Below are 24,547 nucleotides of genomic sequence, written 5' to 3'. Positions count from 1 at the left end.
TGTTGTCGGGCGGGCGGGCGGGGTGGCGGAGTGCTCGAAAATGTTAAAGTTCTTATTTCATGGTATAACTTTGGTATGCTTGGACCTAGAGTCTTCAAACTTGACATGAAGGTTGGCCAGGATTAACAGATGACCACTGGTCATTTCAAGGTCATTCATTTGAAGGTCAAGGTCACTGTGACCTTCAATATAAAAAATGTTAAAGTTGTTATAACTTTGGTATGCTTGGACCTAGAGTCTTGAAACTTGACATGAAGGTTGGCCATAACTAGTTAGTAACCACTGGTCATTTCAAGGTCATTCATTTGAAGGTCAAGGTCACTGTGACCTTGAATGTAAAAATGTTAAAGTTCTTATTTCATGGTATAACTTTGGTATGCTTGGACCTAGAGTCTTCAAACTTGACATGAAGGTTGGCCAGGATTAACAGATGACCACTGGTCATTTCAAGGTCATTCATTTGAAGGTGAAGGTCACTGTGACCTTCAATATAAAAATGTTAAAGTTGTTATAACTTTGGTATGCTTGGACCTAGAGTCTTGAAACTTGACATGAAGGTTGGCCAGAACTAGTAAGTAACCACTGGACATTTCAAGGTCATTCATTTGAAGGTCAAGGTCACTGTGACCTTGAATGTAAAAATGTTAAAGTTGTTATAACTTTGGTATGCTTGGACCTAGAGTCTTGAAACTTGACATGAACGTTGGCCAGAACTAGTAAGTAACCACTGGACATTTCAAGGTCATTCATTTGAAGGTCAAGGTCACTGTGACCTTGAATGTAAAAATGTTAAAGTTCTTATTTCATGTTATAACTTTGGTATGCTTGTACCTAGAGTCTTCAAACTTGTAATAAAGATTGGCCAGTACTAGAAGATGACCACTGGTCATTTCAATGTCATTCATTTAAAGGTCAAGGTCACTGTGACCTTAAATGTTAAAATGTTAAAATTGTTATAACTTTGGTATGCTTGGACATAGAGTCTTCAAACTTGACATGAAGGTTTGCAAGCACACTTAGATGACCACTGGTCATTTCAAGGTCATTCATTCTAAGGTCAAGGTCACTGTGACCTTGAATGTAAAAATGTTAAAGTTCTTATAACTTTGGTAGGTAAAAATGTTAAAGTTCTTATTCCATGTTATAACTTTGGTATGCTTGTACCTAGAGTCTTCAAACTTGACATAAAGGTTGGCCAGTACTAGAAGATCACCACTGCTCATTTCAATGTCATTCATTTGAAGGTCAAGGTCACTGTGACCTTCAATGTTAAAATGTTAAAATTGTTATAACTTTGGTATGCTTGGACCTAGAATCTCAAACTTGACGTAAAGGTTTACATTTGATAATGAAATTGATGGAAACTTCAAACAATATGTTACTAATTTGCTAATAAAAAAATTGAGATCAAACTTGCCTAATTGTCAATGCAAGTTCATATTTGTGACCTTAAATGTTATTGTTGTTCATGTATATGCATGCATTCAAAACATAACACAAGGTTTGCTCATGCCTTGAAAAGTACTTACATTTCATTTTGACCTTTGAACAATATTTCAGTAATTTAAGTATTGCATTGACAAAAACACGAAAGGTACTTTCCTGTCATTTAAATCAAAAATCCGGCTTCAATGCGGTCATCTCCGACCGCGGAACTCTTGTTTATTAATTTTACTAATTTTCTTTGGTCTGACAGAATAACCTAAGGTCTGACAGAAAACTCTGACCAGTCAGACCAAATGTCTGACAGGAGGCTGTTGAGTTTCGGGAAGTCTGTAACCATTGGGCCTAGGGCTACCAAATTTGCTATGTAGTGACATTTATAGTCCTCTACCAAGTTTGTTCAAATTATGCCCTGGGGTCAAATTTGACCCTGCCCGGGGGGTTTAAAAAAATTGAAAATTTGCTTATATAAGGCCTATTTTGTGCAAACTTTAAAAATCTTCTTGTATTGAATAATTAGAATAGCAATTTTAAAAAAAGATACATTTGTGTTCTTTGTCTCTTTCCCTCCAAGTTTAGTTGTAAACAGAATGATTGGCTTCGTCCTGGAGGGCGGCGACTAGTATATAATGCATTTTTTTTGCTTATGGGAGGAGACGTTATTTTACGGATCAATTTAAATATTTTTATGCCCCCCTTCGAAGAAGAGGGGTATATTGCTTTGCTCATGTCGGTCTGTCGTAGGTCCGTCCACCAGGTGGTTTCCGGATGATAACTTAAGAACGCTTGGGCCTAGGATCATGAAACTTCATAGGTTCATTGATCATGACTCGCAGATGACCCCTATTGATTTTGAGGTCACTAGGTCAAAGGTCAAGGTGACCCGAAATAGTAAAATGGGTCCTGTCGGTAGGTCCGTCCACCAGGTGGTTTCCGGATAACTCAAAAACACTTGGGCCTAGGATCATGAAACTTCATAGGTACATTGATCATGACTCGAAGATGACCCCTATTGATTTTGAGGTCACTAGGTCAAAGGTCACGTTGACCCGAAATAGTAAAATGGTTTCCGGATGATAACTCAAGAACGCTTAGGCCTAGGATCATGAAACTTGATAGGTAGATTGATCATGACTCGCAGATGACCCCTATTGATTTTCAGGTCACTAGGTCAAATATCAAGGTCACAGTGACCCAAAATAGTAAAATGGTTTACGGATGATAACTCAAGAACGCGTCACTAGGTCAAAGGTCAAGGTCACAGTGACCCGAAATAGTAAAATGGTTTCCGGATGATAACTCAAGAACGCTTAGGCCTAGGATCATGAAACTTGATAGGTAGAATGATCATGACTCGCAGATGACCCCTATTGATTTTCAGGTCAAAGGTCAAGGTCACAGTGACCGAAATAGTAAAATGGTTTCCGGATGATAACTCAAGAACGCTTATGCCTAGGATCATGAAACTTCGTAGGTAGATTGATCATGGCTGGCAGATGACCCCTATTGATTTCAGGTCACTAGGTCAAAGGTCAAGGTCACTGTGACCCGAAATAGTAAAATGGTGTCCGGTTTGATAACTCAAGAACGCTTATGCCTAGGATCATGAAACTTCATAGGTACATTGATCATGACTCGCAGATGACCCCTTTTGATTTTCAGGTCACTAGGTCAAAGGTCAAGGTCATGATGACCCGAAATAGTAAAATGGTTTCCGTATGATAACTCAAGAACGCTTATGCCTAGGATCATGAAACTTCATTGATATATTAATCATGACTCGCAGTTGACCCCTATTGATTTTCAGGTCACTATATCAAAGGTCAAGGTCACGTTGACCTGAAATAGTAAAATGGTTTCCGGATGATAACTCAAGAACGCTTATGCCTAGGATCATGAAACTTCATAGGTACATTGATCATGACTCGCAGTTGACCCCTATTGATTTCAGGTCACTATATCAAAGGTCAAGGTCACGGTGACGTGAAATAGTAAAATGGTTTCCAGATGATAACTCAAGAACACTAATGGCTACGATCATGAAACTTCATATGTACATTGATCATGACTCGCAGATGACCCCTTTTGATTTTGAGGTCACTAGGTCAAAGGTCATGGTGACCCGAAATAGTAAAATGGTTTCCGGATGATAACTCAAAAACGCTTATGCCTAGGATCATGAAACTTCATAGGTACATTGATCATGACTCGCAGATGACCCCTATTGATTTTCAGGTCACTAGGTCAAAGGTCAAGGTCACGTTGACCCGAAATAGTAAAATGGTTTCCGGATGATAACTCAAGAACGCTTAGGCCTAGGATCATGAAACTTGATAGGTAGATTGATCATGACTCGCAGATGACTCCTATTGATTTTCAGGTCACTAGGTCAAAGATCAAGGTCACAGTGACCCAAAATATTAAAATGGTTTACGGATGATAACTCAAGAACGCGTCACTAGGTCAAAGGTCAAGGTCACAGTGACCCGAAATAGTAAAATGGTTTCCGGATGATAACTCAAGAACGCTTAGGCCTAGGATCATGAAACTTGATAGGTAGAATGATCATGACTCGCAGATGACCCCTATTGATTTTCAGGTCAAAGGTCAAGGTCACAGTGACCCGAAATAGTAAAATGGTTTCCCGGATGATAACTCAAGAACGCTTATGCTAGGATCATGAAACTTCGTAGGTAGATTGATCATGGCTGGCAGATGACCCCTATTGATTTTCAGGTCACTAGGTCAAAGGTCAAGGTCACTGTGACCCGAAATAGTAAAATGGTGTCCGGTTTATAACTTAAGAACGCTTATGCCTAGGAACATGAAACTTCATAGGTACATTGATCATGACTCGCAGATGACCCCTTTTGATTTTCAGGTCACTAGGTCAAAGGTCAAGGTCACGATGACCCGAAATAGTAAAATGGTTTCCGTATGATAACTCAAGAACGCTTTTGCCTAGGATCATGAAACTTCATTGATATATTAATCATGACGCGCAGTTGACCCCTATTGATTTTCAGGTCACTATATCAAAGGTCAAGGTCACGTTGACCTGAAATAGTAAAATGGTTTCTGGATGATAACTCAAGAACGCTTATGCCTAGGATCATGAAACTTCATAGGTACATTGATCATAACTCGCAGTTGACCCCTATTGATTTTCAGGTCACTATATCAAAGGTCAAGGTCACGGTGACCTGAAATAGTAAAATGGTTTCCGGATGATAACTCAAGAACACTAATGGCTACGATCATGAAACTTCATATGTACATTGATCATGACTGGCAGATGACCCCTATTGATTTTGAGGTCACAAGGTCAAAGGTCATGGTGACCCGAAATAGTAAAATGGTTTCCGGATGATAACTCAAAAACGCCTATGCCTAGGATCATGAAACTTCATAGGTACATTGATCATGAATCGCAGATGACCCCTATTGATTTTTCAGGTCACTAGGTCAAAGGTCAAGGTCACGGTGACCCGAAATAGTAAAATGGTTTCCGGATGATAACTCAAGAACGCTTATGCCTAGGATCATGAAACTTGATAGGTAGATTGATCATGACTCGCAGTTGACCCCTATTGATTTTCAGGTCACTATATCAAAGGTCAAGGTCACGGTGCCCTGAAATAGTAAAATGGTTTCCAGATGATAACTCAAGAACGCTTATGCCTAGGATCATGAAACTTCATAGGTACATTGATCATGACTCGCAGTTGACCCCTATTGATTTTCAGGTCACTATATCAAAGGTCAAGGTCACGGTGACCTGATATAGTAAAATGGTTTCCGGATGATAACTCAAGAACGCATAATGGCTACGATCATCAAACTTCATATGTACATTGATCATGACTCGCAGATGACCCCTATCGATTTTGAGGTCACTAGGTCAAAGGTCAAGGTCATGGTGACCCGAAATAGTAAAATGGTTTCCGGATGATAACTCAAGAACGCTTAGGGGCCTAGGATCATGAAACTTCATAGGTACATTGATCATGACTGGCAGATGACCCCTATCGATTTTGAGGTCACTAGGTCAAAGGTCAAGTTCACGGTGATCCGAAATAGTAAAATGGTTTCCGGATGATAACTCAAGAACGCTTATGGCTAGGATCATGAAACTTCATAGGTACATTGATCATGACTGGCAGATGACCCCTATTGATTTTCAGGTCATTAGGTCAAAGGTCAAGGTCAAAGTGACAAAAAACATATTCACACTATGGCTGTCACTACAAACGGAGAGCCCATATGGGGGCATGCATGTTTTACAAACAGCCCTTGTTGTTTTAAGAATATCTTGCATAGTGGTGATTTTTTGTGTAAATTAGTGTAAATAAGTACTACTGCATTTGTGCCTATTACATTTATTACAACATTTTTTGCCAATAATGCAAAGCTAATTGTTTTAATTAATAACTGATCCACAACTGATCACAGGGGAAAGATCACAGGGACTGGGCAAATACGCGAAACTTTCTGGTTTTGTATAAAAACAAATGATGTTTTACATAAAAAATTAACATAATCAAAATATATTTATTTTGTGATTTTTCTAATTTGCTTCTTAAGTGGAGAATCAATGTAGTACGATATTTGACGACCTATCGCGCAAGCAAGTTTATTGGCAGGCGTAGTGGTACAAAAACGTATAATGTATTAGTTTATTAATAGACATATAATAACGATCGCTATACACAACTTCACCAAATAGCAGTACATAAGTGAATGTCAGCCGGAAAAGCTCAGTTGGGAGAGCGTTAGACTTAAGTTGTTTATGCAACAGTCATCTAAAGGCCCCCCGGTTCAATCCCGGGTTCCGGCACGAACGGAACAGTTTGGCGGCTGACAATTTTTTCAGTCAGGTTAATAAATACAATAAAGCGTTATTTTTATGTAGACATTTTAAAATCCATTTTACTACAATTGGACATTTTTATTAAAATTAATGGATGCAACGTGGTGACAACGTTAATTAAAATTTCTTACCGGGTACATCACTTAAATATCTTATAAAATACACGTGTTTTTATATTAACAAATAAATGCAAACAACACATCTATTATCCATGTATTTTTAAGGTTGTCTATCATAGGCCTATCCCTACCAAATATAGAGCGCGAAGCGCGACACGTATGTCCTCTACCAAGTTTGTTCAAATTATGCCCCTGGGGTCAAATTTGACCCTGCCCTGGGGGGTCAAAAAATTGAAAATTTGCTTATATAAGGCCTATTTTGTGCAAACTTTAAAAATCTTCTTGTCCATAACCATTGGGCCTAGGGCTACCAAATTTGCTATGTAGTGACATCTTATAGTCCTCTACCAAGTTTGTTCAAATTATGCCATTGGGGTCAAATTTGACCCTGCCCCGGGGGGGTTAAAAAATTGAAAATTTGCTTATATAAGGCCTATTTTGTGCAAACTTTAAAAATCTTCTTGTCCATTAACCAATGGGCCTAGGGCTACCAAATTTGCTATGTAGTGACATCTTATAGTCCTCTACCAAGTTTGTTCAAATTATGTCCCTGGGGTCAAATTTGACCCTGCCCCGGGGGATTAAAAATTGAAAATTTGCTTATATAAGGCCTATTTTGTGCAAACTTTAAAAATCTTCTTGTCCATAACCATTGGGCCTAGGGCTACCAAATTTGCTATGTAGTGACTTCTTATAGTCCTCTACCAAGTCTGTTCAAATTATGCCCAAGGGGTTAAATTTGACCTTGCCCCGGGGGGTCAAAAAATTAAACATTTGTTATATAGGGCCTATTTTGTGCAAACTTTAAAAATCTTTTTGTCCATAACCATTGGGCCTAGGGCTACCAAATTTGCTATGAAGTGACATCTAATAGTCCTCTACCAAGTTTGTTCAAATTATGCCCCTTGGGTCAAATTTGACCCTGCCCTGGGGGGTCAAAAAATCGAAAATTTGCTTATGTAAGGCCTATTTTGTGCAAACTTTAAAAATCTTCTTGTCCATAAACGTATGGCATAGGGCTAGGGCTACCAAATTTGCTATGTAATGACATCTTATAGTCCTCTACCAAGTTTGTTCAAATTAAGCCCCTGGGATCAAATTTGACCGTTCCCCAGGGGTCACAAAATTGAACATATGCTTATATTGGGCCCATTTTGTGCAAACTATAAAAATCTTCTTGTCCATAACCATTGGGCCTATTTCTACCAAATTCGGTAGGTAGTGACATATAATAGTTCTCTACTTAGTTTGTTCAAATTATGCCCCTGGGAACAAATTTGACCTTGCCCCAGGAGTCACAAAAATGAACATATGCTTAAATAAGGCCTATTGTGTGCAGACTTTAAAAATCTTCTTGTTCTTAATTATAGAGCCTAGGGCTAATAAATTTGGTATGTAGTGATATCTTATAGTCCTCGACCAAATTTGTTCAAATTATTCCCCTGGGCTCAAATTTGACCCAGCCCCGGGGGTCACAAAACTGAACATATGACGTTTACCTGTGGAGATTACTGTGGCCGTTTGGCTGTGACCAACAACATCAACATCTTGTAAACATGAGATAAAACCCTGTCATTAAGGTCCATTTTAGGTCAGATGGTGACTGCTTACAAAGGCATTGAAGTAAGAACATGTGTTATGAATGTTTTTCTTACAAACTGAAAAAAGTCTGGTTTTATTTAAATATGTCAAAAGTGACCATATATCCGGATGAAAATATTTTGGATGACATGTTAATTTCATGTCTTTTTTGTAGAGTTTAAACCAGTTTAATGATATATTATTGATTTTAAAAACACAACTTCCATGAACATAATTATTTCAAGAAAAGTCAATATATGATACTGCACGGTAAACTCAAACTTTGTATCCAAGAGAAGGTGTTGAAATTAATGAAGTGCAATGTTCTTAACTATCGTATATGCTGCTTTTTAATAACTAATGATTCATTGTTCCATTTGTGAATCGTGACTCATGAATTGTGGATATGATTGTCAATTGCTCAACAATCCATATATATTTCTGACCATTTTATAATTTTCTTAATATCAGTTATGAAATGATCTTAGGAGTCAAATGTATTACTTAATTAAATACATTTATAAATATAAAGAAATAATCTTTAGATTATCATAATATTCTCAGGCCTGTTGGTCTTAGGGATGTGTGGTTTGATGAGCAATTTCTCCTTTTATCACAATTATTTCTACCTTACCTGATCATTTCCTTCATATTCCATTTTAATTTAATTAAAGTCTGCAACCTCTTTCAAATTGGGAAAGTCCAAAATGTGTAGTTTGGTAAAGGGTTAAGGCATTTTGATTCCTGTGGGTCTTGTGAATCTGTTTCAAATCAAATGCGTAGATTTGATCTTCAGCATCTAAAAATATGTGAAATAGAAAGAACGACAATATCTTTTGGAGAGATAAATGTACCTACGTTATAAGCAAAGGACCTGTGCAACAATTCCCGGGCTTTTAAGTCTGTTTAGTTAACACGGTAGTAACTTTTTCCATATATAAAAATGCTCCCCCTTCCAACTTTAAACCCCCAATGAGACGAGGGATAGAAAGAGAAAGTCACTTGCTTGAGTACATTTCAACCCATGCGCATTGCACGTTTTTTTCGCAAAGAAAAAACAGTGGAGCGATACAGGGCCATCATGGCCCTCTTGTTTTGTAATCCTCTATAAACAAAAAAACACATACTATTTGAATTTGTCTGGGTTGTAGACAACAGTGATTGGGGCATTGTCTGGTCTGGGGACTTGTCTGGGGATTGATAATAGCTGATAACAATAGTGACAGTTTTGGATAAATACTAGATGGGTAAAATCAATAGGGATTGTGCTGATCTGTTCTTGTTTTCAGTATGAAAGTATTAGTGAAACATCAAGAGAATAATGGCAAGTTGATTTAAGTGAGATTTAATTATTTGGTTGCATAACATTTTGGAGGCAGCCCTATAAGTTTGAACAATACAAAAACTAATATTTAATAATATATTAATTTTGTATGCAGTGCATTTGATATAATACCATTAGTTAAAATATATTTTCTATTTTGTTTAAGTTGCACATGTAATATGATGTATATATTTGATATCATCTTGTAATTATTATTGTGATTTTCAATGTAGATTTGCAAATTATTGTATGGGGGGAATATTTCAAGTTGTTAGTTATTATTGTTAGATTATTATTAGTTAATGAATATCATCCGGTGATTTTCAGTAAGTGATCATGCAAGCTGTAGACATGTCTCAAGGGACCAGTATATTTCTTACCTTAGAACATGTAAATATTACAGAGTCATTGTGATCATTTATATTTGAAGTAAAACCCAAATTGTTTCAATAAAAGAACGAAGTGTAGGTTATGTCCATGTAGGTGTACACGATCTCTTAGATATGCGATAGTTAAAACATTACTTAAAATCATATTGGTAAGAGGGAGCGCAGTGAAATAAATTCTTAGTTGATAAAGTTTTTTACTTTATTTGTTCTGACTTGCTTAGAACATAACCTACATTTTGATTGGTTGGGCATATATAGATTGCTTAAGAGAGTAAGATTTCCAAATATGGTAATTTTAACAACAGCTTGTAAGAAATCACTGTTAAAAACAACCAATCAAAAGCCAAAAGTAGCATGAGTTAAGTCCATGCCAACTTACGTTTAAGCTTTGCAAGTGAACGGGTGCAATCCTGATATTTTATTGCATTAATGTAGGTTATTTTGAATTATTTATGCATACGATACTCTTTCAAACAAAGGTTCCTGACACAGTTCAACCATCAGTAAATGTTGGACTTTTAAAAGCACAATTTAACCAGGTCGGTAAGATGGCAGGTTGCCTTTGTGTAGTGGTGATGGAGTCTGCCTAGCAACCGGGGGGTCAAGGGTTCGATCCCATCCATGTGAAGGTTCTTTAGATCTCATCACAAAGACACCAAGTAGTGGTTCTTTTCCCAGTAAACAGACTCCAGAGCATTTCAAATAAGCTTAAGGCTTTCTATGCAATCCAGCTAAAATAAATAGGTATAAGCTAAAATCTTACCAGTATCTTATGTGATACCATTGTTAAACTTTTAGTCATTTTATTTAGTAAATTTATTACAATCAATACAAATTCTTAGGTCATCAGATTTAAATAATAATTTTTGGTAAAAACATTGGAAGAGTGCAGCTGTGAGTTGTTGTTATAATATATTAATTTACACACGACATTGTATTATATGAAGTGGGGCTACAACAACAATCTAATTGAATAAACTGAGGGTTTTTTCAACAATGCACTTTAGGCAGTTTTATCTGTTGCATTTATTATTTTTGGCAAATTATAAAAAGATGCTTGCATACATGTATATTACTGCTACAGATAAATTGATTTTACCATAAACTGCATGCTTAAGTGGATTTTACTTTTAAATACTGCTAAAAAAATGAAACCTTGTCAATGTGTGAATGAACAAAGTTACAAAATAGAGAAAAATTTATTTTAAAAAATGTATTAAATGTAAATGTGTATAAAGTTCTTATTTGAGCTGACATATATGCCTTAAGTATTAATTACCATAAATTATTAGTATTCATGCCAATTGAGTCAATAAGAAGTGTTTTACTAAATTGCTGTTGTGTTATCTGGTAACTCATGAAACACATGCACATACGGAATATGGTTAAGTATGTATGTTTAAAGCAATATTTGGAGCTTGTTTTGCTATGAGTATTTACAAAGGTTAAGTGTTGTTGTTGCAAAATTATATAATGGTTACAAATCATTGTAAGAAATGATTTTGTGTATTCAATTTTTATTGCATTGTACTACCGGTGAATTGTATTGTGACTTGTTTAAGTAAAAACTCTCTTCAAGTAAAATCATATTTACAAAAATAGTGATTCCTTGTATTGAATAATTAGAATAGCAATTTTAAAAAAAGATACATTTGTGTTCTTTGTCTCTTTCCCTCCAAGTTTAGTTGTAAACAGAATGATTGGCTTCGTCCTGGAGGGCGGCGACTAGTATATAATGCATTTTTTTTTGCTTATGGGAGGAGACGTTATTTTACGGATCAATTTAAATATTTTTATGCCCCCCTTCGAAGAAGAGGGGGTATATTGCTTTGCTCATGTCGGTCTGTCGGTAGGTCCGTCCACCAGGTGGTTTCCGGATGATAACTTAAGAACGCTTGGGCCTAGGATCATGAAACTTCATAGGTTCATTGATCATGACTCGCAGATGACCCCTATTGATTTTGAGGTCACTAGGTCAAAGGTCAAGGTGACCCGAAATAGTAAAATGGGTCTGTCGGTAGGTCCGTCCACCAGGTGGTTTCCGGATAACTCAAAAACACTTGGGCCTAGGATCATGAAACTTCATAGGTACATTGATCATGACTCGAAGATGACCCCTATTGATTTTGAGGTCACTAGGTCAAAGGTCACGTTGACCCGAAATAGTAAAATGGTTTCCGGATGATAACTCAAGAACGCTTAGGCCTAGGATCATGAAACTTGATAGGTAGATTGATCATGACTCGCAGATGACCCCTATTGATTTTCAGGTCACTAGGTCAAATATCAAGGTCACAGTGACCCAAAATAGTAAAATGGTTTACGGATGATAACTCAAGAACGCGTCACTAGGTCAAAGGTCAAGGTCACAGTGACCCGAAATAGTAAAATGGTTTCCGGATGATAACTCAAGAACGCTTAGGCCTAGGATCATGAAACTTGATAGGTAGAATGATCATGACTCGCAGATGACCCCTATTGATTTTCAGGTCAAAGGTCAAGGTCACAGTGACCCGAAATAGTAAAATGGTTTCCGGATGATAACTCAAGAACGCTTATGCCTAGGATCATGAAACTTCGTAGGTAGATTGATCATGGCTGGCAGATGACCCCTATTGATTTTCAGGTCACTAGGTCAAAGGTCAAGGTCACTGTGACCCGAAATAGTAAAATGGTGTCCGGTTGATAACTCAAGAACGCTTATGCCTAGGATCATGAAACTTCATAGGTACATTGATCATGACTCGCAGATGACCCCTTTTGATTTTCAGGTCACTAGGTCAAAGGTCAAGGTCATGATGACCCGAAATAGTAAAATGGTTTCCGTATGATAACTCAAGAACGCTTATGCCTAGGATCATGAAACTTCATTGATATATTAATCATGACTCGCAGTTGACCCCTATTGATTTTCAGGTCACTATATCAAAGGTCAAGGTCACGTTGACCTGAAATAGTAAAATGGTTTCCGGATGATAACTCAAGAACGCTTATGCCTAGGATCATGAAACTTCATAGGTACATTGATCATGACTCGCAGTTGACCCCTATTGATTTTCAGGTCACTATATCAAAGGTCAAGGTCACGGTGACGTGAAATAGTAAAATGGTTTCCAGATGATAACTCAAGAACACTAATGGCTACGATCATGAAACTTCATATGTACATTGATCATGACTCGCAGATGACCCCTTTTGATTTTGAGGTCACTAGGTCAAAGGTCATGGTGACCCGAAATAGTAAAATGGTTTCCGGATGATAACTCAAAAACGCTTATGCCTAGGATCATGAAACTTCATAGGTACATTGATCATGACTCGCAGATGACCCCTATTGATTTTCAGGTCACTAGGTCAAAGGTCAAGGTCACGTTGACCCGAAATAGTAAAATGGTTTCCGGATGATAACTCAAGAACGCTTAGGCCTAGGATCATGAAACTTGATAGGTAGATTGATCATGACTCGCAGATGACTCCTATTGATTTTCAGGTCACTAGGTCAAAGATCAAGGTCACAGTGACCCAAAATATTAAAATGGTTTACGGATGATAACTCAAGAACGCGTCACTAGGTCAAAGGTCAAGGTCACAGTGACCCGAAATAGTAAAATGGTTTCCGGATGATAACTCAAGAACGCTTAGGCCTAGGATCATGAAACTTGATAGGTAGAATGATCATGACTCGCAGATGACCCCTATTGATTTTCAGGTCAAAGGTCAAGGTCACAGTGACCCGAAATAGTAAAATGGTTTCCGGATGATAACTCAAGAACGCTTATGCCTAGGATCATGAAACTTCGTAGGTAGATTGATCATGGCTGGCAGATGACCCCTATTGATTTTCAGGTCACTAGGTCAAAGGTCAAGGTCACTGTGACCCGAAATAGTAAAATGGTGTCCGGTTTATAACTTAAGAACGCTTATGCCTAGGAACATGAAACTTCATAGGTACATTGATCATGACTCGCAGATGACCCCTTTTGATTTTCAGGTCACTAGGTCAAAGGTCAAGGTCACGATGACCCGAAATAGTAAAATGGTTTCCGTATGATAACTCAAGAACGCTTTTGCCTAGGATCATGAAACTTCATTGATATATTAATCATGACGCGCAGTTGACCCCTATTGATTTTCAGGTCACTATATCAAAGGTCAAGGTCACGTTGACCTGAAATAGTAAAATGGTTTCTGGATGATAACTCAAGAACGCTTATGCCTAGGATCATGAAACTTCATAGGTACATTGATCATAACTCGCAGTTGACCCCTATTGATTTTCAGGTCACTATATCAAAGGTCAAGGTCACGGTGACCTGAAATAGTAAAATGGTTTCCGGATGATAACTCAAGAACACTAATGGCTACGATCATGAAACTTCATATGTACATTGATCATGACTGGCAGATGACCCCTATTGATTTTGAGGTCACAAGGTCAAAGGTCATGGTGACCCGAAATAGTAAAATGGTTTCCGGATGATAACTCAAAAACGCCTATGCCTAGGATCATGAAACTTCATAGGTACATTGATCATGAATCGCAGATGACCCCTATTGATTTTCAGGTCACTAGGTCAAAGGTCAAGGTCACGGTGACCCGAAATAGTAAAATGGTTTCCGGATGATAACTCAAGAACGCTTATGCCTAGGATCATGAAACTTGATAGGTAGATTGATCATGACTCGCAGTTGACCCCTATTGATTTTCAGGTCACTATATCAAAGGTCAAGGTCACGGTGCCCTGAAATAGTAAAATGGTTTCCAGATGATAACTCAAGAACGCTTATGCCTAGGATCATGAAACTTCATAGGTACATTGATCATGACTCGCAGTTGACCCCTATTGATTTTCAGGTCACTATATCAAAGGTCAAGGTCACGGTGACCTGATATAGTAAAATGGTTTCCGGATGATAACTCAAGAACGCTAATGGCTACGATCATCAAACTTCATATGTACATTGATCATGACTCGCAGATGACCCCTATCGATTTTGAGGTCACTAGGTCAAAGGTCAAGGTCATGGTGACCCGAAATAGTAAAATGGTTTCCGGATGATAACTCAAGAACGCTTAGGCCTAGGATCATGAAACTTCATAGGTACATTGATCATGACTGGCAGATGACCCCTATCGATTTTGAGGTCACTAGGTCAAAGGTCAAGTTCACGGTGATCCGAAATAGTAAAATGGTTTCCGGATGATAACTCAAGAACGCTTATGGCTAGGATCATGAAACTTCATAGGTACATTGATCATGACTGGCAGATGACCCCTATTGATTTTCAGGTCATTAGGTCAAAGGTCAAGGTCAAAGTGACAAAAAACATATTCACACTATGGCTGTCACTACAACGGAGAGCCCATATGGGGGCATGCATGTTTTACAAACAGCCCTTGTTGTTTTAAGAATATCTTGCATAGTGGTGATTTTTTGTGTAAATTAGTGTAAATAAGTACTGCATTTGTGCCTATTACATTTATTACAACATTTTTTGCCAATAATGCAAAGCTAATTGTTTTAATTAATAACTGATCCACAACTGATCACAGGGGAAAGATCACAGGGACTGGGCAAATACGCGAAACTTTCTGGTTTTGTATAAAAACAAATGATGTTTTACATAAAAAATTAACATAATCAAAATATATTTATTTTGTGATTTTTCTAATTTGCTTCTTAAGTGGAGAATCAATGTAGTACGATATTTGACGACCTATCGCGCAAGCAAGTTTATTGGCAGGCGTAGTGGTACAAAAACGTATAATGTATTAGTTTATTAATAGACATATAATAACGATCGCTATACACAACTTCACCAAATAGCAGTACATAAGTGAATGTCAGCCGGAAAAGCTCAGTTGGGAGAGCGTTAGACTTAAGTTGTTTATGCAACAGTCATCTAAAGGCCCCCCGGTTCAATCCCGGGTTCCGGCACGAACGGAACAGTTTGGCGGCTGACAATTTTTTCAGTCAGGTTAATAAATACAATAAAGCGTTATTTTTATGTAGACATTTTAAAATCCATTTTACTACAATTGGACATTTTTATTAAAATTAATGGATGCAACGTGGTGACAACGTTAATTAAAATTTCTTACCGGGTACATCACTTAAATATCTTATAAAAATACACGTGTTTTTATATTAACAAATAAATGCAAACAACACATCTATTATCCATGTATTTTTAAGGTTGTCTATCATAGGCCTATCCCTACCAAATATAGAGCGCGAAGCGCGACACGTATGTCCTCTACCAAGTTTGTTCAAATTATGCCCCTGGGGTCAAATTTGACCCTGCCCTGGGGGGTCAAAAAATTGAAAATTTGCTTATATAAGGCCTATTTTGTGCAAACTTTAAAAATCTTCTTGTCCATAACCATTGGGCCTAGGGCTACCAAATTTGCTATGTAGTGACATCTTATAGTCCTCTACCAAGTTTGTTCAAATTATGCCATTGGGGTCAAATTTGACCCTGCCCCGGGGGGGTTAAAAAATTGAAAATTTGCTTATATAAGGCCTATTTTGTGCAAACTTTAAAAATCTTCTTGTCCATTACCAATGGGCCTAGGGCTACCAAATTTGCTATGTAGTGACATCTTATAGTCCTCTACCAAGTTTGTTCAAATTATGTCCCTGGGGTCAAATTTGACCCTGCCCCGGGGGATTAAAAATTGAAAATTTGCTTATATAAGGCCTATTTTGTGCAAACTTTAAAAATCTTCTTGTCCATAACCATTGGGCCTAGGGCTACCAAATTTGCTATGTAGTGACTTCTTATAGTCCTCTACCAAGTCTGTTCAAATTATGCCCAAGGGGTTAAATTTGACCTTGCCCCGGGGGGTCAAAAAATTAAACATTTGTTATATAGGGCCTATTTTGTGCAAACTTTAAAAATCTTTTTTTCCATAACCATTGGGCCTAGGGCTACCAAATTTGCTATGAAGTGACATCTAATAGTCCTCTACCAAGTTTGTTCAAATTATGCCCCTTGGGTCAAATTTGACCCTGCCCTGGGGGGTCAAAAAATCGAAAATTTGCTTATGTAAGGCCTATTTTGTGCAAACTTTAAAAATCTTCTTGTCCATAAACGTATGGCATAGGGCTAGGGCTACCAAATTTGCTATGTAATGACATCTTATAGTCCTCTACCAAGTTTGTTCAAATTAAGCCCCTGGGATCAAATTTGACCGTTCCCCAGGGGTCACAAAATTGAACATATGCTTATATTGGGCCCATTTTGTGCAAACTATAAAAATCTTCTTGTCCATAACCATTGGGCCTATTTCTACCAAATTCGGTAGGTAGTGACATATAATAGTTCTCTACTTAGTTTGTTCAAATTATGCCCCTGGGAACAAATTTGACCTTGCCCCAGGAGTCACAAAAATGAACATATGCTTAAATAAGGCCTATTGTGTGCAGACTTTAAAAATCTTCTTGTTCTTAATTATAGAGCCTAGGGCTAATAAATTTGGTATGTAGTGATATCTTATAGTCCTCGACCAAATTTGTTCAAATTATTCCCCTGGGCTCAAATTTGACCCAGCCCCGGGGGTCACAAAACTGAACATATGACGTTTACCTGTGGAGATTACTGTGGCCGTTTGGCTGTGACCAACAACATCAACATCTTGTAAACATGAGATAAAACCCTGTCATTAAGGTCCATTTTAGGTCAGATGGTGACTGCTTACAAAGGCATTGAAGTAAGAACATGTGTTATGAATGTTTTTCTTACAAACTGAAAAAAGTCTGGTTTTATTTAAATATGTCAAAAGTGACCATATATCCGGATGAAAATATTTTGGATGACATGTTAATTTCATGTCTTTTTTGTAGAGTTTAAACCAGTTTAATGATATATTATTGATTTTAAAAACACAACTTCCATGAACATAATTATTTCAAGAAAAGTCAATATATGATACTGCACGGTAAACTCAAACTTTGTATCCAAGAGAAGGTGTTGAAATTAATGAAGTGCAATGTTCTTAACTATCGTATATGCTGCTTTTTAATAACTAATGATTCATTGTTCCATTTGTGAATCGTGACTCATGAATTGTGGATATGATTGTCAATTGCTCAACAATCCATATATATTTCTGACCATTTTATAATTTTCTTAATATCAGTTATGAAATGATCTTAGGAGTCAAATGTATTACTTAATTAAATACATTTATAAATATAAAGAAATAATCTTTAGATTATCATAATATTCTCAGGCCTGTTGGTCTTAGGGATGTGTGGTTTGATGAGCAATTTCTCCTTTTATCACAATTATTTCTACCTTACCTGATCATTTCCTTCATATTCCATTTTAATTTAATTGAGGTCTGCAACCTCTTTCAAATTGGGAAAGTCCAAAATGTGTAGTTTGGTAAAGGGTTAAGGCATTTTGATTCCTGTGGGTCTTGTGAATCTGTTTCAAATCAAATGCGTAGATTTGATCTTCAGCATCTAAAAATATGTGAAATAGAAAGAACGACAATATCTTTTGGAGAGATAAATGTACCTACGTTATAAGCAAAGGACCTGTGCAACAATTCCCGGGCTTTTAAGTCTGTTTAGTTAACACGGTAGTAACTTTTTCCATATATAAAAATGCTCCCCCTTCCAACTTTAAACCCCCAATGAGACGAGGGATAGAAAGAGAAAGTCACTTGCTTGAGTACATTTCAACCCATGCGCATTGCACGTTTTTTTCGCAAAGAAAAAACAGTGGAGCGATACAGGGCCATCATGGCCCTCTTGTTTTGTAATCCTCTATAAACAAAAAAACACATACTATTTGAATTTGTCTGGGTTGTAGACAAGAGTGATTGGGGCATTGTCTGGTCTGGGGACTTGTCTGGGGATTGATAATAGCTGATAACAATAGTGACAGTTTTGGATAAATACTAGATGGGTAAAATCAATAGGGATTGTGCTGATCTGTTCTTGTTTTCAGTATGAAAGTATTAGTGAAACATCAAGAGAATAATGGCAAGTTGATTTAAGTGAGATTTAATTATTTGGTTGCATAACATTTTGGAGGCAGCCCTACAAGTTTGAACAATACAAAAACTAATATTTAATAATATATTAATTTTGTATGCAGTGCATTTGATATAATACCATTAGTTAAAATATATTTTCTATTTTGTTTAAGTTGCACATGTAATATGATGTATATATTTGATATCATCTTGTAATTATTATTGTGATTTTCAATGTAGATTTGCAAATTATTGTATGGGGGGAATATTTCAAGTTGTTAGTTATTATTGTTAGATTATTATTAGTTAATGAATATCATCCGGTGATTTTCAGTAAGTGATCATGCAAGCTGTAGACATGTCTCAAGGGACCAGTATATTTCTTACCTTAGAACATGTAAATATTACAGAGTCATTGTGATCATTTATATTTGAAGTAAAACCCAAATTGTTTCAATAAAAGAACGAAGTGTAGGTTATGTCCATGTAGGTGTACACGATCTCTTAGATATGCGATAGTTAAAACATTACTTAAAATCATATTGGTAAGAGGGAGCGCAGTGAAATAAATTCTTAGTTGATAAAGTTTTTTACTTTATTTGTTCTGACTTGCTTAGAACATAACCTACATTTTGATTGGTTGGGCATATATAGATTGCTTAAGAGAGTAAGATTTCCAAATATGGTAATTTTAACAACAGCTTGTAAGAAATCACTGTTAAAAACAACCAATCAAAAGCCAAAAGTAGCATGAGTTAAGTCCATGCCAACTTACGTTTAAGCTTTGCAAGTGAACGGGTGCAATCCTGATATTTTATTGCATTAATGTAGGTTATTTTGAACTATTTATGCATACGATACTCTTTCAAACAAAGGTTCCTGACACAGTTCAACCATCAGTAAATGTTGGACTTTTAAAAGCACAATTTAACCAGGTCGGTAAGATGGCAGGTTGCCTTTGTGTAGTGGTGATGGAGTCTGCCTAGCAACCGGGGGGTCAAGGGTTCGATCCCATCCATGGGAAGGTTCTTTAGATCTCATCACAAAGACACCAAGTAGTGGTTCTTTTCCCAGTAAACAGACTCCAGAGCATTTCAAATAAGCTTAAGGCTTTCTATGCAATCCAGCTAAAATAAATAGGTATAAGCTAAAATCTTACCAGTATTTTATGTGATACCATTGTTAAACTTTTAGTCATTTTATTTAGTAAATTTATTACAATCAATACAAATTCTTAGGTCATCAGATTTAAATAATAATTTTTGGTAAAAACATTGGAAGAGTGCAGCTGTGAGTTGTTGTTATAATATATTAATTTACACACGACATTGTATTATATGAAGTGGGGCTACAACAACAATCTAATTGAATAAACTGAGGGTTTTTTCAACAATGCACTTTAGGCAGTTTTATCTGTTGCATTTATTATTTTTGGCAAATTATAAAAAGATGCTTGCATACATGTATATTACTGCTACAGATAAATTGATTTTACCATAAACTGCATGCTTAAGTGGATTTTACTTTTAAATACTGCTAAAAAAATGAAACCTTGTCAATGTGTGAATGAACAAAGTTACAAAATAGAGTAAAATTTATTTTAAAAAATGTATTAAATGTAAATGTGTATAAAGTTCTTATTTGAGCTGACATATATGCCTTAAGTATTAATTACCATAAATTATTAGTATTCATGCCAATTGAGTCAATAAGAAGTGTTTTACTAAATTGCTGTTGTGTTATCTGGTAACTCATGAAACACATGCACATACGGAATATGGTTAAGTATGTATGTTTAAAGCAATATTTGGAGCTTGTTTTGCTATGAGTATTTACAAAGGTTAAGTGTTGTTGTTGCAAAATTATATAATGGTTACAAATCATTGTAAGAAATGATTTTGTGTATTCAATTTTTATTGCATTGTACTACCGGTGAATTGTATTGTGACTTGTTTAAGTGAAAACTCTCTTCAAGTAAAATCATATTTACAAAAATAGTGATTCCTTGTATTGAATAATTAGAATAGCAATTTAAAAAAAAGATACATTTGTGTTCTTTGTCTCTTTCCCTCCAAGTTTAGTTGTAAACAGAATGATTGGCTTCGTCCTGGAGGGCGGCGACTAGTATGTAATGCATTTTTTTTTGCTTATGGGAGGAGACGTTATTTTACGGATCAATTTAAATATTTTTATGCCCCCCTTCGAAGAAGAGGGGGTATATTGCTTTGCTCATGTCGGTCTGTCGGTAGGTCCGTCCACCAGGTGGTTTCCGGATGATAACTCAAGAACGCTTGGGCCTAGGATCATGAAACTTCATACGTACATTGATCATGACTCGCAGATGACCCCTATTGATTTTGAGGTCACTAGGTCAAAGGTCAAGGTGACCCGAAATAGTAAAATGGGTCTGTCGGTAGGTCCGTCCACCAGGTGGTTTCCGGATAACTCAAAAACACTTGGGCCTAGGATCATGAAACTTCATAGGTACATTGATCATGACTCGAAGATGACCCCTATTGATTTTGAGGTCACTAGGTCAAAGGTCACGTTGACCCGAAATAGTAAAATGGTTTCCGTATGATAACTCAAGAACGCTTAGGCCTAGGATCATGAAACTTGATAGGTAGATTGATCATGACTCGCAGATGACCCCTATTGATTTTCAGGTCACTAGGTCAAATATCAAGGTCACAGTGACCCAAAATAGTAAAATGGTTTACGGATGATAACTCAAGAACGCGTCACTAGGTCAAAGGTCAAGGTCACAGTGACCCGAAATAGTAAAATGGTTTCCGGATAATAACTCAAGAACGCTTAGGCCTAGGATCATGAAACTTGATAGGTAGATTGATTATGACTCGCAGATGACCCCTATTGATTTTCAGGTCACTAGGTCAAATATCAAGGTCACAGTGACCCAAAATAGTAAAATGGTTTACGGATGATAACTCAAGAACGCGTCACTAGGTCAAAGGTCAATGTCACAGTGACCCGAAATAGTAAAATGGTTTCCGGATAATAACTCAAGAACGCTTAGGCCTAGGATCATGAAACTTGATAGGTAGAATGATCATGACTCGCAGATGACCCCTATTGATTTTCAGGTCAAAGGTCAAGGTCACAGTGACCCGAAATAGTAAAATGGTTTCCGGATGATAACTCAAGAACGCTTATGCCTAGGATCATGAAACTTCGTAGGTAGATTGATCATGGCTGGCAGATGACCCCTATTGATTTTCAGGTTACTAGGTCAAAGGTCAAGGTCACTGTGACCCGAAATAGTAAAATGGTGTCCGGTTGATAACTCATTAACGCTTATGCCTAGGATCATGAAACTTCAATAGGTACATTGATCATGACTCGCAGATGACCCCTTTTGATTTTCAGGTCACTAGGTCAAAGGTCAAGGTCACGATGACCCGAAATAGTAAAATGGTTTCCGTATGATAACTCAAGAACGCTTATGCCTAGGATCATGAAACTTCATTGATATATTAATCATGACTAGCAGTTGACCCCTATTGATTTTCAGGTCACTATATCAAAGGTCAAGGTCACGTTGACCTGAAATAGTAAAATGGTTTCCGGATGATAACTCAAGAACGCTTATGCCTAGGATCATGAAACTTCATAGGTACATTGATCATGACTCGCAGTTGACCCCTATTGATTTTCAGGTCACTATATCAAAGGTCAAGGTCACGGTGACCTGAAATAGTAAAATGGTTTCCAGATGATAACTCAAGAACACTAATGGCTACGATCATGAAACTTCATATGTACATTGATCATGACTCGCAGATGACCCCTATTGATTTTGAGGTCACTAGGTCAAAGGTCATGGTGACCCGAAATAGTAAAATGGTTTCCGGATGATAACTCAAAAACGCTTATGCCTAGGATCATGAAACTTCATAGGTACATTGATCATGACTCGCAGATGACCCCTATTGATTTTCAGGTCACTAGGTCAAAGGTCAAGGTCACGTTGACCCGAAATAGTAAAATGGTTTCCGGATGATAACTCAAGAACGCTTAGGCCTAGGATCATGAAACTTGATAGGTAGATTGATCATGACTCGCAGATGACCCCTATTGATTTTCAGGTCACTAGGTCAAAGATCAAGGTCACAGTGACCCAAAATAGTAAAATGGTTTACGGATGATAACTCAAGAACGCGTCACTAGGTCAAAGGTCAAGGTCACAGTGACCCGAAATAGTAAAATGGTTTCCGGATGATAACTCAAGAACGCTTAGGCCTAGGATCATGAAACTTGATAGGTAGAATGATCATGACTCGCAGATGACCCCTATTGATTTTCAGGTCAAAGGTCAAGGTCACAGTGACCCGAAATAGTAAAATGGTTTCCGGATGATAACTCAAGAACGCTTATGCCTAGGATCATGAAACTTCGTAGGTACATTGATCATGACTCGCAGATGACCCCTTTTGATTTTCAGGTCACTAGGTCAAAGGTCAAGGTCACGATGACCCGAAATAGTAAAATGGTTTCCGTATGATAACTCAAGAACGCTTTTGCCTAGGATCATGAAACTTCATTGATATATTAATCATGACTCGCAGTTGACCCCTATTGATTTTCAGGTCACTACATCAAAGGTCAAGGTCACGTTGACCTGAAATAGTAAAATGGTTTCTGGATGATAACTCAAGAACGCTTATGCCTAGGATCATGAAACTTCATAGGTACATTGATCATGACTCGCAGTTGACCCCTATTGATTTTCAGGTCACTATATCAAAGATCAAGGTCACGGTGACCTGAAATAGTAAAATGGTTTCCGGATGATAACTCAAGAACACTAATGGCTACGATCATGAAACTTCATATGTACATTGATCATGACTGGCAGATGACCCCTATTGATTTTGAGGTCACAAGGTCAAAGGTCATGGTGACCCGAAATAGTAAAATGGTTTCTGGATAACTCAAAAACGCTTATGCCTAGGATCATGAAACTTCATAGGTACATTGATCATGACTCGCAGATGACCCCTATTGATTTTCAGGTCACTAGGTCAAAGGTCAAGGTCACGGTGACCCGAAATAGTAAAATGGTTTCCGGATGATAACTCAAGAACGCTTATGCCTAGGATCATGAAACTTGATAGGTAGATTGATCATGACTCGCAGTTGACCCCTATTGATTTTCAGGTCACTATATCAAAGGTCAAGGTCACGGTGCCCTGAAATAGTAAAATGGTTTCCAGATGATAACTCAAGAACGCTTATGCCTAGGATCATGAAACTTCATAGGTACATTGATCATGACTCGCAGTTGACCCCTATTGATTTTCAGGTCACTATATCAAAGGTCAAGGTCACGGTGACCTGATATAGTAAAATGGTTTCCGGATGATAACTCAAGAACGCTAATGGCTACGATCATGAAACTTCATATGTACATTGATCATGACTCGCAGATGACCCCTATTGATTTTGAGGTCACTAGGTCAAAGGTCAAGGTCATGGTGACCCGAAATAGTAAAATGGTTTCCGGATGATAACTCAAGAACGCTTAGGCCTAGGATCATGAAACTTCATAGGTACATTGATCATGACTGGCAGATAACCCCTATCGATTTTGAGGTCACTAGGTCAAAGGTCAAGTTCACGGTGATCCGAAATAGTAAAATGGTTTCCGGATGATAACTCAAGAACACTTATGGCTAGGATCATGAAACTTCATAGGTACATTGATCATGACTGGCAGATGACCCCTATTGATTTTCAGGTCATTAGGTCAAAGGTCAAGGTAAAAGTGACAAAAAACATATTCACACTATGGCTGTCACTACAACGGAGAGC

The 24,547-nt window shown here is 37.2% G+C and overlaps 2 long non-coding RNA genes and 2 other non-coding genes across 4 annotated transcripts; all 4 read left to right on the top strand.

Annotated features, from left to right (window-relative positions):
• The first annotated feature begins 3,528 nt into the window (after positions 1–3,528).
• LOC127874227 (uncharacterized) lies at positions 3,529–5,193 on the top strand. Its single transcript, XR_008046719.1, has 3 exons — positions 3,529–3,699; positions 4,921–5,001; positions 5,147–5,193. It is a non-coding gene; the product is annotated as an uncharacterized LOC127874227 (long non-coding RNA).
• A 996-nt stretch (positions 5,194–6,189) lies between these two features.
• Positions 6,190–6,280, top strand: Trnal-uaa (transfer RNA leucine (anticodon UAA)). Its single transcript is given in 2 exon segments — positions 6,190–6,226; positions 6,244–6,280. It is a non-coding gene; the product is annotated as a tRNA-Leu (tRNA).
• A 5,206-nt stretch (positions 6,281–11,486) lies between these two features.
• Positions 11,487–24,390, top strand: LOC127874220 (uncharacterized). The gene is made up of 5 exons (XR_008046700.1): positions 11,487–12,004; positions 12,079–12,518; positions 22,124–22,829; positions 22,904–23,134; positions 23,706–24,390. It is a non-coding gene; the product is annotated as an uncharacterized LOC127874220 (long non-coding RNA).
• Positions 15,575–15,665, top strand: Trnal-uaa (transfer RNA leucine (anticodon UAA)). The gene is given in 2 exon segments: positions 15,575–15,611; positions 15,629–15,665. It is a non-coding gene; the product is annotated as a tRNA-Leu (tRNA).
• Positions 24,391–24,547: the final 157 nt, after the last annotated feature.

This window comes from Dreissena polymorpha, chromosome 3 (genome assembly GCF_020536995.1).
Source record: "Dreissena polymorpha isolate Duluth1 chromosome 3, UMN_Dpol_1.0, whole genome shotgun sequence".
NCBI lineage: Eukaryota > Metazoa > Mollusca > Bivalvia > Myida > Dreissenidae > Dreissena > Dreissena polymorpha.
The sequence above is the reverse complement of the archived record's forward strand: the minus strand, read 5'-3'. Positions and strand labels throughout refer to the sequence as shown.